The sequence below is a fragment of the Palaemon carinicauda genome, chromosome 2, assembly GCF_036898095.1.
Source record: "Palaemon carinicauda isolate YSFRI2023 chromosome 2, ASM3689809v2, whole genome shotgun sequence".
NCBI classification, from domain to species: Eukaryota; Metazoa; Arthropoda; class Malacostraca; order Decapoda; family Palaemonidae; genus Palaemon; species Palaemon carinicauda.
The window spans coordinates 192,498,294-192,521,901 of NC_090726.1; the positions used below are offsets into that span (position 1 = coordinate 192,498,294).

At 46.6% G+C, this 23,608-nt stretch overlaps 1 long non-coding RNA gene and 1 pseudogene across 3 annotated transcripts in view; both read left to right on the forward strand.

Annotated features, from left to right (window-relative positions):
• Window positions 1-23,608, forward strand: part of LOC137622676 (uncharacterized) — a 60,313-nt gene that overhangs the window by 14,331 nt on the left and 22,374 nt on the right. The window lies entirely within an intron of this gene.
• LOC137630147 (5S ribosomal RNA) lies at window positions 19,997-20,115 on the forward strand (annotated as a pseudogene).

The following is a 23,608-nucleotide window of genomic DNA, read 5'->3' on the forward strand; positions in this document are numbered from 1 at the left end:
CTGGTAGCGAAGAAGACAGGAGGTTGGAGACCGGTGCTGGACGTCAGTGCTCTCAATGCTTTTGTCACCAAGCAGACGTTCACGATGGAGACGACGAAGTCGGTCCTAGCAGCGGTCAGGCAGGAGGACTGGATGGTCTCGTTAGACCTGAAAGACGCGTACTTTCACGTCCCCATCCATCCAGACTCCCAACCTTTCCTAAGGTTCGTCTTTGGAAAGGTTGTGTACCAGTTCCAAGCCCTGTGCTTTGGCCTAAGCACGGCACCTCTTGTGTTTACCAGACTGATGAGGAATATTGCGAAATTCCTTCACTTGGCAGACATCAGAGCCTCCCTCTATTTAGACGACTGGCTTTTAAGAGCTCCAACAAGTCGTCGCTGTCTGGAGAATCTCAGATGGACTATGGATCTGACCAAGGAACTGGGCCTCCTGGTCAATATAGAGAAGTCCCAGCTCGTCCCATCTCAGACCATTGTCTATCTAGGTATGGAGATTCAGAGTCGAGCTTTTCGGGCTTTTCCGTCGGCCCCAAGGATCAATCAAGCCCTAGAATGCATCCAGAGCATGCTGAGAAGGAACCGATGTTCAGTCAGGCAGTGGATGAGTCTAACAGGGACACTTTCATCGCTGGCCCTGTTCATCGAGTTAGGGAGACTCCACCTCCGCCCCCTTCAGTATCATCTAGCTGCTCACTGGATAAAGGACATGACGCTAGAGACGGTCTCAGTTCCTGTTTCCGAAGAGATGAGGTCTACTCTAACGTGGTGGAAGAACAGCATTCTTCTCAAGGAAGGTCTACCATTGGCTGTTCAGACCCCCGACCACCGTCTCTTCTCGGACGCATCGGACACGGGCTGGGGTGCGACACTGGACGGACAGGAATGCTCGGGCACATGGAATCAGGAGCAAAGGACACTTCACATCAATTGCAAGGAGTTGTTGGCGGTTCATCTGGCCTTGATAAACTTCAAGTCCCTCCAGCTAAACAAGGTGGTGGAGGTGAACTCCGACAACACCACAGCCTTGGCTTACATCTCCAAGCAGGGAGGGACTCATTCAAGGAAGTTGTTCGAGATCGCAAGGGACCTCCTCATTTGGTCAAAAGATCGAAAGCTTTCGCTGGTAACGAGGTTCATTCAGGGCAATATGAATGTCATGGCAGATCGCCTCAGCCGGAAGGGTCAGGTCATCCCCACAGAGTGGACCCTTCACAAGAATGTTTGCAGCAGACTATGGGCCCTGTGGGGTCAGCCAACCATAGATCTATTCGCTACCTCGATGACCAAGAGGCTCCCGATGTATTGTTCTCCGATTCCAGACCCAGCAGCAGTTCACGTGGATGCCTTTCTGCTGGATTGGTCCCATCTCGACCTGTATGCGTTCCCGCCGTTCAAGATTGTCAACAGGGTACTTCAGAAGTTCGCCTCTCACAAAGGGACACGGCTGACGTTGGTTGCTCCCCTCTGGCCCGCGAGAGAATGGTTCACCGAGGTACTGCAATGGCTAGTCGACGTTCCCAGGACTCTTCCTCTAAGAGTGGACCTTCTGCGTCAACCTCACGTAAAGAAGGTACACCCAAACCTCCACGCTCTTCGTCTGACTGCCTTCAGACTATCGAAAGACTCAAGAGCTAGAGGCTTTTCGAAGGAGGCAGCCAGAGCGATTGCCAGAGCAAGGAGGACATCCACTCTCAGAGTCTATCAGTCTAAATGGGAAGTCTTCCGAAGCTGGTGCAAGGCCAATGCAGTTTCCTCAACCAGTACCACTGTAACCCAGATTGCTGACTTCCTGTTACATCTAAGGAACGTAAGATCCCTATCAGCTCCTACGATCAAGGGTTACAGAAGTATGTTGGCAGCGGTATTCCGCCACAGAGGCTTGGATCTTTCCACCAACAAAGATCTTCAGGACCTCCTTAGGTCTTTTGAGACCTCAAAGGAACGTCGGTTGTCCACTCCAGGCTGGAATCTAGACGTGGTTTTAAGGTTCCTAATGTCATCAAGATTTGAACCGCTCCAATCAGCCTCTTTTAAGGACCTCACATTAAAAACTCTTTTCCTCGTGTGCTTAGCAACAGCTAAAAGAGTGAGATCCACGCCTTCAGCAGGAACATAGGTTTTACATCTGAAACGGCTACATGTTCCTTGCAGCTCGGTTTTTTGGCTAAAAACGAGCTTCCTTCCCGTCCTTGGCCTAAGTCGTTCGAGATCCCAAGCCTGTCCAACTTGGTGGGGAACGAACTAGAGAGAGTACTTTGCCCAGTTAGAGCTCTTAGGTACTATTTAAGAAGGTCAAAGCCATTACGAGGACAATCAGAAGCTTTATGGTGTGCTATCAAGAAGCCTTCTCTACCGATGTCTAAGAACGCAGTTTCTTACTACATCAGGCTTCTGATTAGAGAAGCACATTCTCATCTGAAGGAAGAAGACCTTGCTTTGCTGAAGGTAAGGACACATGAAGTGAGAGCTGTTGCTACTTCAGTGGCCTTCAAACAGAACCGTTCTCTGCAGAGTGTTATGGATGCAACCTATTGGAGAAGCAAGTCAGTGTTCGCATCATTCTATCTCAAAGATGTCCAGTCTCTTTACGAGAACTGCTACACCCTGGGACCATTCGTAGCAGCGAGTGCAGTAGTAGGTGAGGGCTCAGCCACTACATTCCCATAATCCCATAACCTTTTTAACCTTTCTCTTGAATACTTTTTATTGTTGTTCTTTTGGTTGTACGGTAGGCTAAGAAGCCTTCCGCATCCTGGTTGATTTGGCGGGTGGTCAAATTCTTTCTTGAGAAGCGCCTAGGTTAGAGGTTGTGATGAGGTCCTTTAGTATGGGTTGCAGCCCTTTATACTTCAGCACCTAGGAGTCGTTCAGCATCCTAAGAGGACCGCTAGGCTCAGTAAGGAAGACGTACTTAAAAAAGGCAGAGTAATAGTTCAAGTCGACTTCCTTACCAGGTACTTATTTATTTTATGTTTGTTATTTTGAATAACTGATAAAATGAAATACGGGATACTTAGCTTCTTTGTTAACATGTATGCTGGTCTCCACCCACCACCCTGGGTGTGAATCAGCTACATGATTAATACAAGATTAATATTGAAAAATGTTATTTTCATTAGTAAAATAAATTTTTGAATATACTTACCCGATGATCATGAATTAAAGAACCCGCCCTTCCTCCCCATAGAGAACCAGTGGACCGAGGAGAAAATTGAGTTCTTGTTGACAAGAAGTACTTGAGTACCTACTCACAGATGGCGCTGTTGTGTACACCCCCACCTGGATAGCGATCGCTGGCGTATCCCGACCGTAGATTTCTGTCGGGCAACGGAGTTGACAGCTACATGATCATCGGGTAAGTATATTCAAAAATTTATTTTACTAATGAAAATAACATTTTACGTCTCTTCAGACAGAGGTGTCTTTTCCTGGGACACCTCTTCAACTTCTTCAATTTCTTCCGAAGGCGTAGTAGCAGGAGGAACTGGCTCTTTTTTGCGAGGCTGGAAGAACATTGTGATCGGAAGTTGTTGCCGCTGCTTCTTTTTTCGATCGAAGAGCATCTTGTAGGGAGTCATTATGTCATCAACCTTGTTGCAGAATTGCATCGACCGAACCATATCCTCGTCCCACTCTTGCAACATTTCTTTCACCGCCTTTATATGGTTGCAGACCTTGGCAGGCCGTTCTAGTGTTAAGCCCGTTTCTTCGACATTTTCTTGGGTCTCTTCCTGGGTTTCACTCTCTTCTTCGCTTGCCGATTTCATCAGGTCTTCGAGGTCTGCGTCAGTTAGGGGCTGGGAATGGCAGTCCAACTCGTCGACGTCTTCAGTCGTCATGTCGCCCAACCCGTCACCTCCAATTATGGCAGCCAACTGCACATATTTCCGTACTGCAGAGAGTTGGATTTCAGCAGGTGTAAATCCCTCATCGTCGTAAACAATCTCGGGCCACAACTTCTTCCAGCTCGCATTCACAGTTGCAGGTTTCATCTCTTGAAGTGCCTTCTGAATATTCTTCAGGCACGTGGCTATGGTGTACTGCCGCCAGTACGCCTTCAAGTTAAAATCTTCATCCTCATCCTCTTGGGCAGCATCCACACACGCAACGAGGTAACGAAATATCGTATTTGGGGGTCTTCAGATTTCGCGGTATTTTCGAAATTTCCGGAAAATTCGCGATATGTATATATACATGGGTTATGGGAAAAACCCGCGAAGTGGTGAATCCGCGATGGTCGAACCGCGAAGTAGCGAGGGTTCACTGTAACTACCGGGTAAGTATGTTCAAAAATTTATTTTATTAATGAAAATATCATATTTCTGTCACAAACAATTAATTTTAGCTATAGGGGACCCCCTTTAGAGAACAACAATAATGTGGGGTTAATATATGATAGTTTAATTGCTAGCAAAAATGAAATTTGCTATAAGAAATGGACAAGTGCTGGCTAGCTTGTTGTTTTTCTCCATATGGTTAATGGGAGCTGGGGCATAATAACTTATGTATCGGTCTATTTAAATGTGAAGTACTGTATGTTTTTTACTCCAAGTCCATTGTTTACATTTGAGAGACTGAAGGAGACTTATTACGCATGCGTTTTTTTCCATGGATTGCGGAGCTTTCTGTGCATTTACAATGACGTATCTGTCGGGTGGTTTTTTAAAACCAATTAACAGCTTACTGTACAAGTAGTTCTTCATAAGTTCCCGGATGTTCTTTTACATCACCTATCCCAACCCCCTTTTCTCTTTAGTTTCATCATGGCTTCCGTATGTCAAGGTTGTTCTCTGAGGGAGTGGGAGATACATTCCCTCTTTTTCAGGGAAAATAAACGGGCAGACAAGTTCCTTCAGAACCATGGAGTCATCCCTTCAGAAGTTCAATGCCCTTCCTGCCAACAGCCGTGTGTCTTTAGATCTCAAGTTAATCAGTGGCTTGTAATCGATCAGTCAAAGTTGCTAAGAAGGGAAAGCATCATGCATGCAGTTTTTCCGTAACTGCATTTAAGGGCACTTTTTTGGAAAAGGCTCACGTTCATGAATCATTTTCTTGAAAGGGCCTTTGTTCCGTAACCGAAATACAAACCACGCTATTTACATTGGGTTTACCTTTTAGCGTAGCTGAAATGGCGAGCCATTAGAATTTAACGAGGGTGTATTGCCCCCGCGCTAGTTAGCGGGGGGTAGGGGAGTGGTAACTAGCTACCCCTCCACCCCTCACACACCGATGAATTGCTTCACTTTCACTTTTGGCTCGGACATGGACAGACGTCTCTGTCTTTGTCCTCGCTTGACAGCCATTGTTTGTTTTGTCTTTACTTAATCACTTACTTTTCTATTACTCAATATACAGTGAACCCTCGCTACTTCGCGGTTCGACAATCGCGGATTCACCACTTCGCGGGGTTTTCCCATAACCCATATATATATACATATCGCGGATTTTCCGGAAAATTTGAAAATACCGCGAAATCTGAAGACAACCAAATACGATATTTTGTTACCTGTAATTCCATTAATACTGTAATTAGTAATATCTGTTCTTACTGATTGTTCATTGCATTACATATGATATATAATTCAGCACAGAAAGAAATAAAACACGAAAAGAGAATGTGATCATACGATAATTCAGTACTGTATACAGTACGTAGTAAAATTAAATCGAACATGAAACGCAAATCAGATGCAGTCATACCATATTAGAATGGTGTGTACTGTAATGGATGTGCTTCTTTTCCATGAATCTTTTGTATGTATACGTACGTAGTACAGTACTGCATCCAATAATAGTCTTTGTTGCAAAAATCACATTTCGAATAAGCGTACGAGAGAGAGAGAGAGAGAGAGAGAGAGAGAGAGAGAGAGAGAGAGAGAGAGAGAGAGAGAGAGAGAGAGAGAGGCGTAAAATAGCGTACGTAAAGCTGTATTATTATTATTGTTATTATTATTATTATTGTTGTTGTTAATAAAATTATTATTGTTATTATTATTATCATTATTATTATTATTATTACTGTACAGTATTATTATCATTATTTATTATTATTACGGTATTGTACTTAATCTACGTACGTTCGGTATGCGCGGGGCATCTTCTATGAGTAGGTAACCAACGCATCATAGTACTGTAAGACGGGTTGTGATTGGTTCAAGCGCTGATAGATGACGAATCAGAACTCAAGTTTTGTTATCTAGCCTGTGATTGGTGTTTTGCCCGCATCTCCTACCCGCAGCATCAAAGTTCTCGCGGGGCTGGATCGTCCACTCTCTGTTACCGCGTATCGCTGAGTAGACGTTCTTAAGTGTGTGAATCTGTGCTGTGTGCGACTTTTTTAAGTTGAACTTTTTGTTACTGTAAATCCTACTGTAATGGCTCCCAAGCGTTCTGCTTCTCTTAAGGCTGGTAGTGAGCCTAAACGCCACCGAAGGATGATGACGATAGCTGAGAAGGTTACGCTTCTCGACATGTTAAAAGATGGTAGAAGTTACGCGGCCGCCGGCCGCCATTTTGGCATCAACGAATCTACTGTTCGCTATATCAAGAAGGACGAGGCGAACATTAGAAAGACGGCTGCAATCACCTTTAGCAGATCAGCGAAGCGAGTCGTTACAACGCGTAATAAAACGATCGTACGCATGGAAGGTGCTTTAGCTGTGTGGATTGCCGACTGCCGGAAGAAGAACATAGCGTTGGATACGAACACCATCCAAACAAAGGCTTTGAGCTTATATGAGAATTTTGCTGCAAAGGAACCTAAAGACGACGACGGCAACCATGCTGAAGATGATGATGATGCAGATGATCCTCAACCAGGGACATCCACTGATTCCCAGCCTCAGAAACGTTTTTCCGCAAGCAAAGGATGGTTCGCGAAGTTTCAGAAACGCTTCGCCCTGAAAAGCGTTTCCCTGCATGGGGAGTCTGCTTCCGCTGACACTGCCGCTACTGAAACTTACGTGAACCAGACGTTCAAGAATATTATCGCCGAAGGTGGATACAAGCCGGAACAAGTCTTTAATATGGATGAGACTGGCTTGTTTTGGAAGAGAATGCCGTCGCGAACTTTCCTGTTCAAAGAGGAAGCCAAAGCCTCTGGCTTTAAAGCATTCAAGGATCGCGTTACCCTCGTGATGTGTGGCAATGCTGCTGGATTTTTGTTAAAGCCGGGGCTTATTTATAAGTCGAAAAATCCTCGCACTTTGAAAAATAAAAATAAGAATCTCCTTCCCGTGTACTGGATGCATAATCAAAAAGCATGGATTACGAAGATGCTGACCTCCAACTGGTTCCATCAGTGTTTTATCCCGCAAGTCAGCAAATATCTCTTAGAGAAGGGCTTGCCATTCAAGATCCTTCTCCTTATGGATAACGCTGGTGGACACGCAACTGACCTGTCGCATGAGGGCATTCAGGTTGAGTTCCTGCCACCCAACACCACGTCATTAATTCAACCGATGGACCAGGGGGTTATCAGGGCGTTCAAGGCCCTCTACACGAAGAATACCTTGGCGGACCTCGTTGCGTGTGTGGATGCTGCCCAAGATGACGAGGATGAAGATTTTAACTTGAAGGCGTACTGGCGGCAGTACACCATAGCCACGTGCCTGCAGAATATTCAGAAGGCACTTCAAGAGATGAAACCTGCAACCGTGAATGCAAGCTGGAAGAAGTTGTGGCCCGATATTGTTTACGACGACAAGGGATTTACTCCGTCGGAAATCCAACACTCTGCAATACGGAAATCTGTGCAGTTGGCTGCCATAATTGGAGGTGACGGGTTTGACGACTGAAGACGTCGACGAGTTGTTGGACTGCCATTCCCAGCCCCTAACTGACGCAGACCTCGAAGACCTGACGAAATCGGCAAGTGAGGAAGAGAGTGATACCCAGGAAGAGACCCAAGAAAATGTCGAAGAAACGGGCTTAACATTAGAACGGCTTGCCAAGGCCTGCAACCATGCGAAGGAGTTGAAAGAAATGTTGCAAGAGTGGGACGAGGATATGGTTCGCTCGATGCAATTCTGCAACAAGATCGATGAAGACATGACTCCCTACAAAATGCTCTTGGATCGAAAAAAGAAGCAGCGGCAACAACTTCCGATCACAATGTTCTTCCAGCCTCGCAAAAAAGAGCCAGTTCCTCCTGCTACTACGCCTTCGGAAGAAATTGAAGAAGTTTCCCAGGAAGAAGTTGAAGAGGTGTCCCAGGAAAAGACACCTCCGTCTGAAGAGACGTAAAATACTATCATTGGCTGCACAGTAGAACACATCATCAGCTTCATCTTCATCATTTCTACTGTGCAGCAAATTCATCGCCATCACCATTCAAGTTTTTCTTCAACTTCTTTCGTGGTGAGTACAGTAACAATCTTTATTTTTTACTTTAATATTCTTACTGTACATTCTAAAACTGTATTTGTGCCTGTTTTATAGTTTAGTACTGTACGTACTGTATGCATTAAGTTAAAGGGAAGGTTTTAAAAGTCTACATGTTGTAACCTATCATATTTTTTTGTTTAAAATTTACATTTACGTAAGTAAAACAATCTCTCTCTCTCTCTCTCTCTCTCTCTCTCTCTCTCTCTCTCTCTCTCGCTCTCGCTCTCGCTCTCGCTCTCGCTCTCGCTCTCTCTCTCTCTCTCTCTCTCTCTCTCTCTCTCTCTCTCTCTCTCTCTCGTAAATTGTTTTCCTGCTTTGCTACGTACAATACTGTATAATTTATATTTGTAAGGTAACATATTTTGTAAATGCTTTTACTGTAAATACTGTATGTACTGTATCATTATTTATCACTATCATCATGCGCGTTAAATGCCTTGTTTGTTCTGAGCGTGGTTGTTTACTGAGCGTACACGCCGTCGTTTCAGGTGGCGTCATAAAGAAAAACATTTAATTTGGAAGTCCTAAGAAAAATACGTAAACTAAAACATTGGTAATAAACAAATCAACATACAGTACAGTACTGTATAATCAATATAATCGATGCAAAAACTAACCTATACATATATGTGTACTGTACACTAAATGAGTTTGTTTCTTCATTATGATCAGAGATGAACGTAAACAAAACATTGGTTGCCATTTTTTATCGTGCTTTTTAGGTGTTTAGGAAACGCATGATATAAAATCGCCTTTAATATTTGTGCCTGTTTTAGTTTAGGGTGCTGTAGTACATGCATTAAGTGTTCTGTACATTAAAGGGTGGTTTGTTAACAGTACTACGTACAAGGGAAGGTTTTAAAAGTCCGAATATACATGTTAAATAAATAGGTAAATATGATGTCACTACTTCGCGGATTTTCACCTATCGCGCCCGCGTCTGGAACCTATCTACCGCGATAAACGAGGGTTCACTGTATATGTAAACATTTTCTCATGTTTATGTATATATTTGAGTATAGGAATCAGCAAGTTTCCTTTTCAGAGTTTGTGCTTGTGTGTGTAGTGTACGATATCTCCGTGGAGCCCTCGGCAGGTAGGCCACCATGGTGTAATTTCATGGGTCGCGATCGAGTTTGACTTCGGTCTTTCTCTCTCTCTCTCTTGAGGTCGTTCACCCTTTTACTACGTTACTACACCTTTTGTAGTTCCTTCCCGTGTGGGGGGGGTTGCTACGCCGTACGTTTTGTCTCAATTAGTTTATGAATCTAATTGTATTTGTTGATTTTTCAGCTTTGTAGAATGATTCCTTTTGGGGTTTTCGTTCTTTCTTTAGTGTTCATTCATTTTTGAATTACATAATTACATAATTACATAATTATAATTGTTATAATTCTGTGTTGGTTACAGCTCTCCTTCCGTGAGTGTAAGTGGTTGTGAGGGCACGTGCCTGTTGTGTAATTTTTGTTTCCTTTCCCTCGGGATTCCTCTTCGGAGCCTTCCCGGGGGAATGAATGTGTACTAATGACTTTTGTTTTATTTTTTTACAGTTACCGATCTAGTTTGTTTCTGTAATGTGACAACGGTGTGAGCTGTCTTGTTGAGGCCTGGGGATTCGGCTGTTGCTGCCTCCCCTATGGATCTTCGTCAGGGGCGTGTCTCCTTCTTCTGGAAGTACTCCCGTGACGATTGACAGCTCTCCAGTTCATTTTAGAACTCTCAGGAGGCTCGCCTCTTTGGGTGGGTAACTTTCCTTCCGAGGGAAGTTTTTCCTGTCCAGGCTTGAGTTTTTCCCCTTTTGGGGGTTCTTCTATTGCCTTTTTTTCGTGCGACTATGCTCTTGGTGCTGAGCGGTCGCACCTGCAGTTTCGCTCAAGGGGCTGGGCAACTGCAGGAGCCCCTCTTCGGAGGATTGCTCTTTTTAGGTCACTGGCTGACCAGTCTCTTCTACGAAGTGTTTCTCTTTCCTTCGCGAGAGAGTACACTCATAGAGACTCCTCTTTGGAGGATTCTTCTGCTGTTGGCCTCCTTCGCCGTAAGGCACACCGTCCGCCTCGTTGTAAGGGCCTCCCATCTCCCTATAAGGGTGCTAAGAGGCGCCTTTTTGAATCTCCGTATGCAGCCTACAACTCCTCCTTCTTGATCTTCCGCCCCTGGTGCAGATGGACAGCAGTCTGACCTCGTCTTCCGACTGGCAACGGTCTTCCCGACGGACAACGGTCTTCCGACGGACATCAGTCTCCCGACGGACAACGATCCCTTCGGGGCAAAGGGTTGCCTCCCACGGGGGTTCTTCCCTTGCGTGTCAGGGTTCCCCTGCGCGCCCTTCTGCTGTGTTCTCTCCTGCTCAGTGTTAGCGCACAGGCGCTCTCCTGCTCTCCTGCTCAGTGTTAGCGCACAGGCGCTCTCCTGCTCATCAGCGCTTTCCTGATCGCTAGCGCGCTCCTGTTCGCCAGCGCTCTCCTGTTCGTCAGCGCTCTCAGGATGATCATCTCTGCTGTTCCTGTTGATTCCTGTTACGCGCCCTGTGCGCCCACGTTCGCCCTCGCAATCTAGAACTTCGGTTCACGTCTTGGACAAGGACTCTTCTTCTACGCACAGGCTTCCACGCGTTGCCTTCTGCTCGCTAGCGATCACCAGCTCGCCAGCTACCATAGACGCGTCAACATCCACCTGCTCGTCAGCGATCTACGCGTCAACGATCGCCATCGATCTGCCACGTGTGTCAGTTCCCCTGGACACCATCAGTAGCGATCTAGCGCTCGCCTGCTGTGGACCACGATCTCCGGTAGCTGAGACTTGCCGTAGATTTTCCTCCTGCTCGCCAGCGCTCACCTTTACTTCTGTCCATCTGTGCGCCAGCTTTCTTCAATCGCCAGCGCACATCTACGCGCCCTTTTCTGCCACGCACCAATGGGCGCCAACGGTTTTCTGACCGTCTAGGATCGCCTGATTAACATCTTGCTTCATCGCTCACCTTCCTGATGCACCTGCGCGCTAACCATCACTAGTCTCTCTCGCGTTGGCAATCGCCTACGCGCCCGCGCGATTCTTCACCTGCGCGTTAGCGTTTTGTTAACGCACCACCGCTCGCCAACGCGCCGTTGCTTGCCGACGCGCCATCGCTTGCCAACACGCCTTCACTCGCCTACGGGCTATCGCTCGCCAGAACGCGCCATCGCTCGTCAACGCGCCATCGCCCGCCTACGCGTCATCGGTCTCCCGACCGCCTGCGCTCACCCGCGCGCCCACGTGCCTGCGCGTCCACACGCCCACGTGCCCGCACGATCGCACGCCCACGTGCCTGCATGCGCGACCGCGCACATGCTCTCCAATGTTCGCCCGCGGTCTTCCATCGCGCGGACGAACGGTGTTCCATCGCGCGGTCTGACGGTGTTCTGTCGCGCGAACCTACGGTGTTTCATCGTGCGAACGTCGGCTTAATTCTTGCTGTATCCATTGCTCACCTACGGGTTATCGCTCGCCGACCACCAGCTCTCGCCCTTCCTACCACGCTCACCCTCCTTCTGCGCACCTTCATTTGCATTCCTGCGTGCCCGCGCATGGGCGCTTCCACGTTCGCCCACGCGCAAACCATTGATTTACCATCGTGCGAGCGCCAGGGCGATTGCGACCGCGATTCCCGTTGGGGTTTCGCAGCATGGCCAGCCTGGCGCGTGTTCTGGAGCATATTTCTAGAACACGGCCTCACCCCGTAAACGCAGAGCATGGCACATGCAAGAGCAGGAAGAATCTTCAGGGAGGTCTGAGCAACATTCTTCTTTCCAGAACCTGGGTTAGCCCTTCCCCGTCATTCCCTGGAAGGGTTTTGCCAGGGAACTTTCCGTTCGAGATTTCTCCATCGGCCTAGGGGTGACTGGTTTACCCCTTCCTCTTCTCCATCTCGTGAAAGGGGCTTACCAGGTCCTTTCCCTCCTCGGTTGCGACCCGAGGTTTTGTTCAAGGAAGCTACAGGAAGGTCATGGGTACTTTCTTCCTCTCGGGCTCAAGCACCTTTGCGTTTCGTCGCCAAGTTTCGAACTTGCGAGCAAGCTCGATGTTGGACCATCTGGACGCAATGACCGAGGGCTTCCTTTCGGGTGTCTCATCCGTGGATGTCGACAACCTCAGACACCCTTCCATCCTTGGGAAGAGTTTGTTTGTGCCCAAGGACAGAGACATAGACAGCAGTTGTGCGGAGGAAGTCGACTTCCGTTTTCACTCCTCCAAGGCGCTTTCTTCCAGACCCTGCAGGGCTCCAGCGCCTCTTTCTTTCAGCCTCGTCGGTCTAAGTTATCGGACCGGCTACGACAACTGAGACAAGGTGTCCAATAGCAGTCCCCTCCTGTCAGGAACAGGTAGCACGGGAGGCTCTCCCGGGGGGGCATAGTCCTAGATTGGCAACCCCCCCTTGCAGGTTTCACCCTGGGAGGATGCCTAAGGTTACTCATCCGGATAACAGCTTCCCAATGCCCATTCCTGCATGATCTCCGTGATCAGCCAAGGATATCGCACCTGCCGTCTCTGTCAGCAAATTCAGTGTCTCTGAACCTCTATGCCATAGGGTCGGCAAGAGTTTGCCCGTTTAGGCAGAATGATCCATGCCTTAGGAGAAGGTCCTCCATAGGATCGTCGACGGCTTCACCCCCCGGCTTCTTCAGTCGATCCTTTCTCGTAAGAAAGTATCTGAGACGGGAATTCCAAGTCGACCTCTCAGCTCTGATCAAGTTTGTCGAACAAACTTCGTCCAGCGTGGAACAGCAGAATCGATCAGACTGGTAACGAGGCAACAGGAATTCAGCCTAGACTACAGGTATTCCTGCTTGAGATGCAGTGTGGCGATCCCGCCGTGGCATCGCAGGTTTTTTTCCCCAGAGAACTCTCCCTGCTTTCCTCATGGCCGCCCTCTTAATGAGAGAATGCCTTGATGAAGTCATTGAGCTTCAGCACGGCATTTCATTCCCGTGCTGAATCTTGGTGACGGGCAAGAGGGCTCTCGAACTTTGGGAAATTGCTCCCCCAGTTCGAATCTAAATTTCTCTCTCATCTTTTTCTTCTGCTTAATATTACTTCGACCTTCTCCTAATTTTATCAACTTTCTTTCATCTTGCTGTCCTATCTCTATGATTATTATTTTTCTTAGTTATATATATATATATATATATATATATATGTAGAAATATGCATATATATATATTTATTTATTTTATTTGTTCATTTATTTATTTATCCATTTTTTTTTCTATTTTATTTAAATGGCCTGGATATTTCCACATTCGTTATTACTGCCTGCTTAGATGAATGGGAGAAGGGATCACGGTTGGGAGGTATTCGCATTCAAAGCTATATATGAGAGTATGGGATGATCTCAGCCATCCCAAAGATGGTTTGGACCTTTTTGGCGGAACTACTCTCAAGGGTTGGGTCATCGGAATCCAGGGGGATCCAATCCTTGAGGTGGGACTCTTTGGCTTTTGGCCGGAAGCCCAACATTACAGATATGGGGAGGATGATTCCATATTACCTGGGTCTCAGTCCTAATAGGCGGGTTTAGCTTACACCTGTGCCTCTATATCTGTTTTGATGCTATCCTTCGGGTAGGGTATGGAGTGGACCATCTGGGAAGTATACTCTCATTGTGTCGATAGTGGAGAATACAAATTTCCTTTCCAACGTATGATACTTTCTTATAATTCTCAAGCAGGTACCCCAACAAAACAACAACAAAAAACATGAAAATCCCACCCTTAAATATGGACCCTTCAAATGCTGACTCCCCATCCCCTGGATTTGCTGACTCCCCCCCCCCCCCCCCCCCCCCCGGCACTGATGACGACTTCTGCTACTGTAAATAAGGAAAATTCTGTTGACGACCTTCGAACTAAAAAGGACCACTCTACTGATGTTAAAAAATCTAGCAATTTGGGTAACACAGGGAAACTACGATTCCTTCATGTTTCCCAAATCCCATTAGAGACAAATTATGATGATATATATAGAGCATTTGAGTGCTATGGATTGATAAAGGAAATAAGGATGAGACTTGGAGATGAAAAATGGGAATCTTGGATATCTTTTGAAAGTCATGATGAAGCGTTTAATGCCATAAGTAATATTAGTAGTATCAAAATTAACGAATTGAACATCATGGGAGCTCTTTGTGATAAGGTCCCAAAGGAATTGGATGTGTACAAACCTGCTGATTGGTTTGAAAAAGATAGAAATGTACCCATGCCTTCACAGAGAAAACCCAAACCACCAATGTGGCTCTTAGCTGAACCTAAAGGGATAATAGGAAATTATTTTAAGATATGTAAGTTTATCCAAAAAAAAAGTAGGAACCATAGCACCTGGAGATATATCTCGTTTTGGGAAGAATAGTTATCTCATCCATGCCAAATCTTCGACTCAGTCTGCAATACTGTCTAACTTACAGACAGGCAGTGATGAAATTACATTGGAAATTAAACCTCATCTAAATTTTAGTTATGGAAGGGGAGTGGTCTTTAATAAGGACCTGTACGAATTTACAGAGGAGGAGATACTTTCTATGTGTCCATTAAATGTATGGAAAGTGCATAAGGTTCCTGGAACTTCAATGATTATACGTACTTACTTTCCAGGATGCTGATGTACCTTTCCATATTTTTATTGAAAATGAAAGGATTAAAGTTCGACCTTTCAAACAAAAGCCCCTGCAATGTTTTAATTGTTTTAAATTTGGACACCCATCCAAAGTTTGCAAAAATGGAAAAATGTGTGGTATTTGCTCCAAAACTTATCATGGAGAATGTACACTTGAGGCCAGGTGTTCAAATTGCAATTTGAACCATAAATCAACTGATAGGAGATGCGAACTGTATAAGTTGGAGGAAGCTGCCCTAAACAAATCAAGTTTAGAACACATAAGTGTGGGACATGCAAAAAGACTGTTGAATAAATCAACCAGCTATGCAAAGGCCTTAAAATCAAAGGTAAATTTACCACAGGAGACAGCAACTCCACCTAGCACTGCCAGTAATCCTAAGAAAAGAAATACAACCTCTGATAATAAAGTACTGCATGACAAGGTAATCATATTGCCTTCTGAGAATCTGCCACAGCGTATTAAAAATGGGTCATTGCCCATTTCTGTACAGCCTTCGTCCCCCATTACCAACAATAGTACTAACCTCTCCCAGGCCATGTCCTTGCCTGATTTGATGGAGATGCCACCTGACACCAAGTTACCAGGTGCACCTGTATTGGGGAAGGTGCAAAAACCTGGTAGCTCAAAACCTACTAATCGGAAAAGAGAGAGACCTCCATCTCTCTCGCCCCCTTCCATAAGAAATATCAAAATTACGACGTCATATAAATATGATGATTTGTCTGTTGATATTTCTGATCTGGAAGTCAATTTAAATAAATCGGAAATTCAAGTGGAGGTCCACCAACCTCCTCAACAATCAGATCAAAAAGACAAAAAGAAAATCATAAATGCTAAACCCAATCTATCAAGACCCTCTTTAATAAAACCACCTAAAAATAGTGTTAGATCAAAAACTGTTAATGGGAAGACTCCATCCAAGGGGTCTACCAAATTATAAACCATAGTTTTTTTCCTCCATTTTGCAATGGAATTGTCAGGGTTTAAGGGCGAAATATGAAGAACTTAAGCTCCTTATTCATGAGCATTCCCCCATAATTATTTGTCTACAGGAGAGCAAACTTGATCATAATACCCCTTGTCCTCGCGAATATATTAGTTATAGGACACCATATGATCACCAAGTGGGGAGCCATGGCGGAAGTCTCATATACGTTCGTCGAGATGTTCCCCAAGTTTCTCTGTCTATTCGTACACCTCTGCAGGCAGTGGTTGTACAGATTGACATAGGGCGAAAATATACAATTTGTTCTCTGTACTTGCCTCCAAATGATAACATTTTGTATGATAACTTAGTGGAGGTGATTCAACAACTCCCTCAACCTTTTCTTTTACTTGGAGATTTGAATGGTAGACATCCTTTGTGGGGTGATGTTTTAGCAAACACGAGGGGAAATATCATATCATCAATTGTGGAAAATGAAGATGTGGGACTCCTTAATACAGGAGAGCCCACACACACTCATGTCCAGACAGGTACCTTGTCATGTATTGACCTATCAATCGTAAGCTCTAATTGCCTTCTCGACTTCGATTGGAGAACATTAGATGATTGGCATACTAGTGATCATGCACCAATCATTATAAACACCAACAATGGTCCACCTTTACAGGGATCGCCACGATGGAATCTTGACAAGGCGGACTGGGATAAATTTCGTGAGCTAAGCGAAATTGAGGGGGATGCAGGACAAGTTGAAAATATCGATGATGCCATAGACTTACTGAATGGAACTCTCCATACAGCAGGAGTCAATTCAATTCCCAAAACAACAGGGTTATTCAAACGACGACCAGTCCCGTGGTGGTCTTCATAACTAACTGCCCTCCACAGAGCCACAAGAAGATCTCTAACACGATTGCGTAGACGCAGAACTGATGAGAATTTAATTATGTACAAGAAATGTAGAGCACAGTTCCGTCGTGCCATGAAAGAAGCAAGGCGCCAGTCATGGATGTCTTTTGTTTCCTCCATTAACAGTAGAACACCACCATCTTCTGTGTGGAGGAAAGTAAAAAAGATAGCTGGCAAATTCACCCCCAACCCACCACCAGTGTTGAAGGTGAATGGCCAGTATGTAACTGAAGCAAATGATGTTAGCAATGCCCTGGCTAATCATTTTTCAAATGTATCCAGCAAGTGTGAAGGAGCCCCTGGTCACCAGTATAGGAGCACTGAAGAAAAGAAAATTTTAAATTTTGCAACAAGAAGGGAAGAGTCGTATAATTCTCCTTTCACTGAAAGAGAATTTGATTCTGCACTTGCTCATTGCAATGATACAGCCCCTGGACCCGATGGAATTCCATATGCAATGATTAAACATGTACATTTTAATACAAAGCTATTTATTTTAAGTATTATTAATCGAATATGGCATGATCATAGTTACCCAAGTGTTTGGGAACTAGCCATTATTTTAGCCTTTTTAAGACCCGGTAAAGACAAGTTTTTAGCAGCAAACTATCGTCCTATTGCATTGACATCTTGTTTATGTAAAATCATGGAGAAGATGGTCAATGCAAGGCTGATGTGGTACCTTGAAAAGAAAGGTATTTTATCACCGATTCAATGTGGAATCCGAAAAATGCACTCAACGACTGATGTGTTGATACGACTAGTGTCTTCTATTTGTGAAGCCTTTGCTTCCAAACAGCACCATGTTACAGTATTTTTTGACCTTGAAAAGGCATATGATACCACATGGAGATATGGTATACTTAAAACCATTCATGAATTGGGATTGAGAGGAGAGCTGCCACTATTTATTCAGGCATTTCTTTCACGTAGAGTTTTTCAAGTGAGAGTTGGGGAAACTCTATCAGAGAGTAAGTGCCAGGAAGGAGTTCCTCAGGGTAGTGTGCTGAGTGTAACCCTTTTTGCACTAGCAATTAATGGGATATCCTCAGCCATTCCCCAGGATGTTCTCTCAACATTATTTGTGGATGATCTCTCAATATCATTTGCTGGCACTAAAATGGCAATGGTTGAGAGAAAAATCCAACACTCTATTGATAAAATTATCCAGTGGGCTGACATGAATGGATTTAAGTTCTCGACAAGTAAAACTACCATTGTCCATTTTTGTCGTATCCGGGGAGTACATCCAGACCCGGATATATACATTAAAGGTCAACGGATACCATGTGCAAGAGAAGCTAAATTTTTAGGTTTGATATTTGATTGTAGGCTTACATGGGTTTCTCACTTAAAAGCGTTAAAAGCTAAATGTGTTGAAGCTCTGAATATCTTAAAAGTATTGTCCCACACATCATGGGGGGCAGACCGCAATACTATTCTAAAATTATACAAGGCCTTGATTTTTTCCAAAATTAGTTATGGTTGTGAGGTATATTCTTCAGCCACCCCAAGCCGGTTAAAAATATTAGACTCGATACATCATGCAGGTATTAGATTGTCTACTGGAGCTTTTAAAACCTCGCCTATCCCAAGTCTCCTTGTTGATGCTGGAGAGTTACCTCTAGACCTTTACCGAATGTCTTCCATTCTTCGGTATTGGTTTAGATTGCAAAGACTCCCTAACTCTCTAGCCTTTCAGACTGCAAGCCTTGTAAGACACGCATCATACTTTGAGTTGCACCCAAAATCTCCTCAACCTTATGGCTTTCGGGTGAAACGATTATTAAATAGTCTGGATATAATTAGAAATAAGGTACTTCCATTCAAGGTATCATCAACGCCTCCATGGAAGTGACCAGAGATATCTTTTTGTAAATATTTTATTGGAGATAAGAAGAATATGTCAGACCTAGAAGCCAGGTCTCTTTTTAATGAACATGTTAAAGAACATAGAGGATCAACTTTTATCTATACTGATGGCTCGAAATCTGATGCTGGCGTTGGATTTGGAGTACATAGTAATGGTTTTAATTGTAGAGGTGCACTTCCTCTGACCGCTTCCATATTTACTGCCGAACTGTATGGCATATTAACCGCTATTGAGAAAATAGCGTTGGAGAAGGAGGGTAATTTTACAATTTTTAGTGATGCAAGGAGTGTCCTTCAAGCTATGGAAGTTTTTAATTCTAATAACCCTTTAGTTATAAAGATTTTAGAATGGCTTTTCATTATTGGACGGAGAGGTATAACAGTTCAATTTTGTTGGGTTCCAGCACATGTAGTGTCCGGGAATGAGAAGGCAGATTCACTGGCTAAGGAGGCTGCATCCGAGTTGCTGCCAAGAAGGTATCCCATTCCCTGTAATGATTTCTTACCTGACATCAAGAAATTGGTTTGCAATAAATGGCAACAGCAATGGGATAGTCAAGATGGCAATAAAATGCGAGAGATAACAAATGACATATCTCCTTGGAGGTATAATATGATGCCCCGAAAATGGGAGACGTCTCTTCGTCGTCTCCGTATTGGTCACACTCGGTTGACACACGAGTTTCTGCTGAAGGGCCAACACCAACCGTATTGGGACGACTGTTTAGTACCTCTAACGGTAAGGCATTTGTTGACCGAATGCCCCAATTATAACAACTTAAAGAATAGATATTTGTTTGAGGCTCGAGGTGAGGGTGGCAGGTTCATCCTTGCCAAGATTCTTGGAAATGATGTGTCCTACCATGCAAGTGGCATTTTTAGATTTATTTCAGAAGCAGGTCTTCTGAAAAATATTTAACTTTTATGACATTCAACTTTTATGATTTTAATTGAATACTCTTTTATTTTTCATTTTATTTTATTTTTTATTTTTGTCAGATGTCAGGATGCCTGAAAACTTTAAATCAATCAATCAATCCTCATGGCCGCTCAGGTGCATGCTTCCGCCTCCTTCGCCTTTTGGAGGTCTGGTCAACTCCGGTAGGCTCGGGTTCGACCTTCTTCAACGCCGGGACAAGCTTCCGGATCCTTACCATGAGTGGAGGTTCATGGTAATTTGCTAGGAGCCTTCTCTTCTTCGGCCTCAACATCTGGAGTATCTAGCCATGATATTGAGTCAACGGCCTTACCACGTTGGAAACCCCGCTTCTCGTCCGTCCAGCGAGGTTAAGCAACGTCGGGTCTGGTTGGTACTTGGATGGGTGACCGCCTGGGGACGCCAGATTCTGTTGCCGCCTCCTCCGAGCCTTCCCTTCAGTTGACTGTGGCAAGGCTAAGGAGAGTCGCAGTACCTGTTTTCAGTCGGGCAGAGCTTTCAGCCCTACCTTGGAACGTTTCCTAGGTCTCTTTCCTCATTGACCCGTCTAAAGTTCCGAATGGTCGCCTCAGGATAAGTTCCATGTGGGGCGGCCCAAGTTCCGGTGGTTTCAAAGCAACGATTAACCGGACTTTCTGGCCCCTATGGGACCAGCGGGACGATTAGACCTGCAATGGGTGTTGACCTATGGAACCTCTTGATGGGAGTGGATATTCTCGTCCTTTCCCCACGTTTTTTATGCTGTTCTCGGACTCGTGAAAGAAAAGGGGGGGGCGGGCATGTTCCGGTCCAGGCCTATGGTCAGGACCTGAAGGATACCTCTCCATCATTCAGGCAGGCTTAGGGGCCGTAGTCTGGCCCCTCTACAGATCCTACAGCTCCTGCTGAGTCGCTCCGTGCGCGACGACTTCATGGTACTGACGTGTTTTAACCAGCAAGGGACGCATTTTTTATACCTTCGCATCTTGCAGTAGAGATACTGAGATGATTTGAGATCCTCTCAATACCACCATCGGCTCGCTCATTCCGGGCAGAGGAACGTTCTCTCCGACTATTCGAGCAGAGCCTCGTAGAGAGAGAGTACCTGGGGGTCTTTGGCCTTGAGTAACCAGCAAGTCCTGGTCTGGGGGACCTGATCGCGACAGCTTGGAACCTCAAGCTTCCGCTGTTCTTTCCCCCAGTCTCAGACCCCGAGACTCTTTGCAAGATGCATTCCGATGATGGTGGGACAACATCGATGCCTGCGTCTTCCCTCCTTTGTTGTCTGTTGAGAATGGGTCTCAACAAGACCAGGTTGTCTGTCAACCTTTCAATGGCCCTGAGAGCTCCACTGGGACTATACGCAGAACGGTTTCCGGACCCTCTGCTTCCCCTGACAGAACTCCCGGGAGAGCTTCTCCCACGGCACAGGCTACTCAAACAACCACACTGCAACATCTTTCACGAGCCGGGGCGTCGCTTCGGCTTCATGCCTGGAGACACTACGCCTCCCTCCTCAAGAAGAGACAACCCGCTACAGTCGCGGGACGGAGGTCGCGTCATCTGCGATAGTCATCCGCAGGGGTCTTCCAGGCGAAGTGGATAGTCTTCTGGTGGTTGGTGTCGTGGGACCAGTCCCACAGTTCCTGCTTGAGCTCCCTGCTCGCCATCAGTCTTCTGACCCTGTGGCCTACGCGGACATCGTTCAGCGCGTGTGTCAAAAGCACATGTTCGCCAACGCGCCTGCGATCTTTCCTGTTCCTGCTCGTGAACGCGCCGCGCCACCTGTTCCTTCACAGGATCTTCACGCGTCGACCTCCTGCTCGCCAGCGCGCACAGGCGATTTTAGTATCGCCTATTCGCCAGCGTTCTCCCACGCGTCAACGATCGCCTGCTCGTCAGCGCGCTCAGGCGATTTTGGTATCGCCTATTCACCAGCGTTCTACGCGTCAGCGATCACCTGTTTTCTTGGCGATCTCCGGACTCGCCCGTGTGTGTTACAGCCTGCGCGCCAACGTTCTCCAACGTTTCGTCAGCCGGAGGTTCTAAAGGGACATGGTTCGCCGGCTACTAGCTCGCCATCGCGCGATTGCTCACCGGCGCGTGCTGCTCGCTATCGCTCCCCAACGCGTCGCCATGCCCACAACGCGCCATCGCCTACCTGCGCGTCAGCGCTCACCAGCTCACCACCGATCTCCTGTTGATCCACATCGCCAGCGGTCTTCCTCAATCACGCGGGGCAGCGCATTTCCTCGCCATCGCGACAACGTTTGCGTTCGCCGCCTTGGACACGCGCTCATTCACCTGCCCACCCTCGCGCCCACTCGCCCGCACGACCGCTCGCCCGCGCTCCCGCGCGACCATTCGCCCTCGCACGACCATCATTCGCGGCGAATTCCGCAGCCGGGGGTGGTAGCAGCAGGAACGCGTGTTCCTAGACAACGCTCGGGATCGCCTCCACCCAAACACAGGTTGGTAGTGCAGGACAAGGATACTACTGAGGAGAAGTTAGTACATCATTCTTCCCCACCTTCTTTTCCAGGCGGGTACTGTGGGGTCCACTCCAAAGGATCGCCCCGATCCCTTTTCTCTTTAGCGAGGATTTCGGACTCTGTGTCCTTGGAGCAACAGACTTGGTTTGGTCCTCTGGCGGCGGGCGTTAGTGAGGGTTATGAAACCAGCACTCGCCGACCAGGGTGACAAACCAACGGCTGTCTCTCCTACGCTGAAGAGAAAGAGAGGAGTGGACTTCGTGGTGACTTCCCCCAGGGCGAAGTTGGTTCCCAAGAGGTCGGTCGCGAAGGCCCCTTCTCCTGCTCGAGGGGCTTTCTCCTTCTTCCATGGACGGGGCCTTTCCGTCCTCAGGTGAGTCCAGTGGGGCGGGTAGTCGTCCCCTCGGCACCAAGGGGGGAGACTTCGCTTCATGGACAGATGTCAGGATGCCTGAAAACTTTGAATCAATCAATCAATCGCTTCATGGAGGAGAATCATCTCGTGAGGAAGGGGCCCCTCGAATCTCTTTGTTGGGATCCTGTATCCCTCCCAGGGGGGAATCCAAGGACTCCAAGACCGTCCCGAAATTCTCCTCAAGGATTCGCCAGGAACCCACGACTACCCGGGGGAATGTCCACGTTTTACCCCAGGAAGAGATTCCTGGGGCAGGAGACTTAGCTGCCAGCCCACGGGGAGGAGAACAGCAGGAATCAGAACATACCTTCTGGCAGGTCCTAAGCCTGATAAGGCAACTTAACGGGCTTATGGATCCAGTCATCGCCCCCCGTGAAGGCAAAGACACGATCTTGGATGAAGTGTCTGACGTTCAGAAAGCCCCGAAGTCCAGTGCGGCTCTGCCCCGGTCTCGGGGTCTGAAGAGTGCCAGAGCTAGGGCCATCCTTGAGAAGAGTCTGTTTGTGCCCAAGCACAGAGGACTTAGACAGCGGGCTGTGCGGAGGAAGTTGACTTCCGTTTTCACTCCTCCAAGGCGCTTCTTCCAGACTCTGCAGGGCTCCAGCGCCTTTTTCTTTCAACCACGTCGGCCTAAGTTATCGGCTACGACAACTGAGACAAGGTGTCCAATTGCAGTTTCTTCCTGTCAGGAACAGATGGCACGGGAGGCTCCCGCGGGGGGGGGCATAGTCCTAGAGGGAGCGGCAGAGTTCACGAACTCTAAGATTGCAGGTTTCACGCTGGGAGGATGCTTAAGGTTACTCATCCGGATGACAGCTCCCCGATGCCCATTCCCGCACGATCTCTGTGATCAGCCAAGGATATCGCGCCTGCCGTCTCTGTCAGCGAATTCAGTGTCTCTGAACCTCTATGCCATAGCGTCGGCAAGAGTTGCCCGATTGGGCTTCGCCCCCGGCTTCTTCAGTCGATCCTTTCTTGTAAGGAAGGATCTGAGACGGAGTTCCGTAGTCGACCTCTCAGCCCTG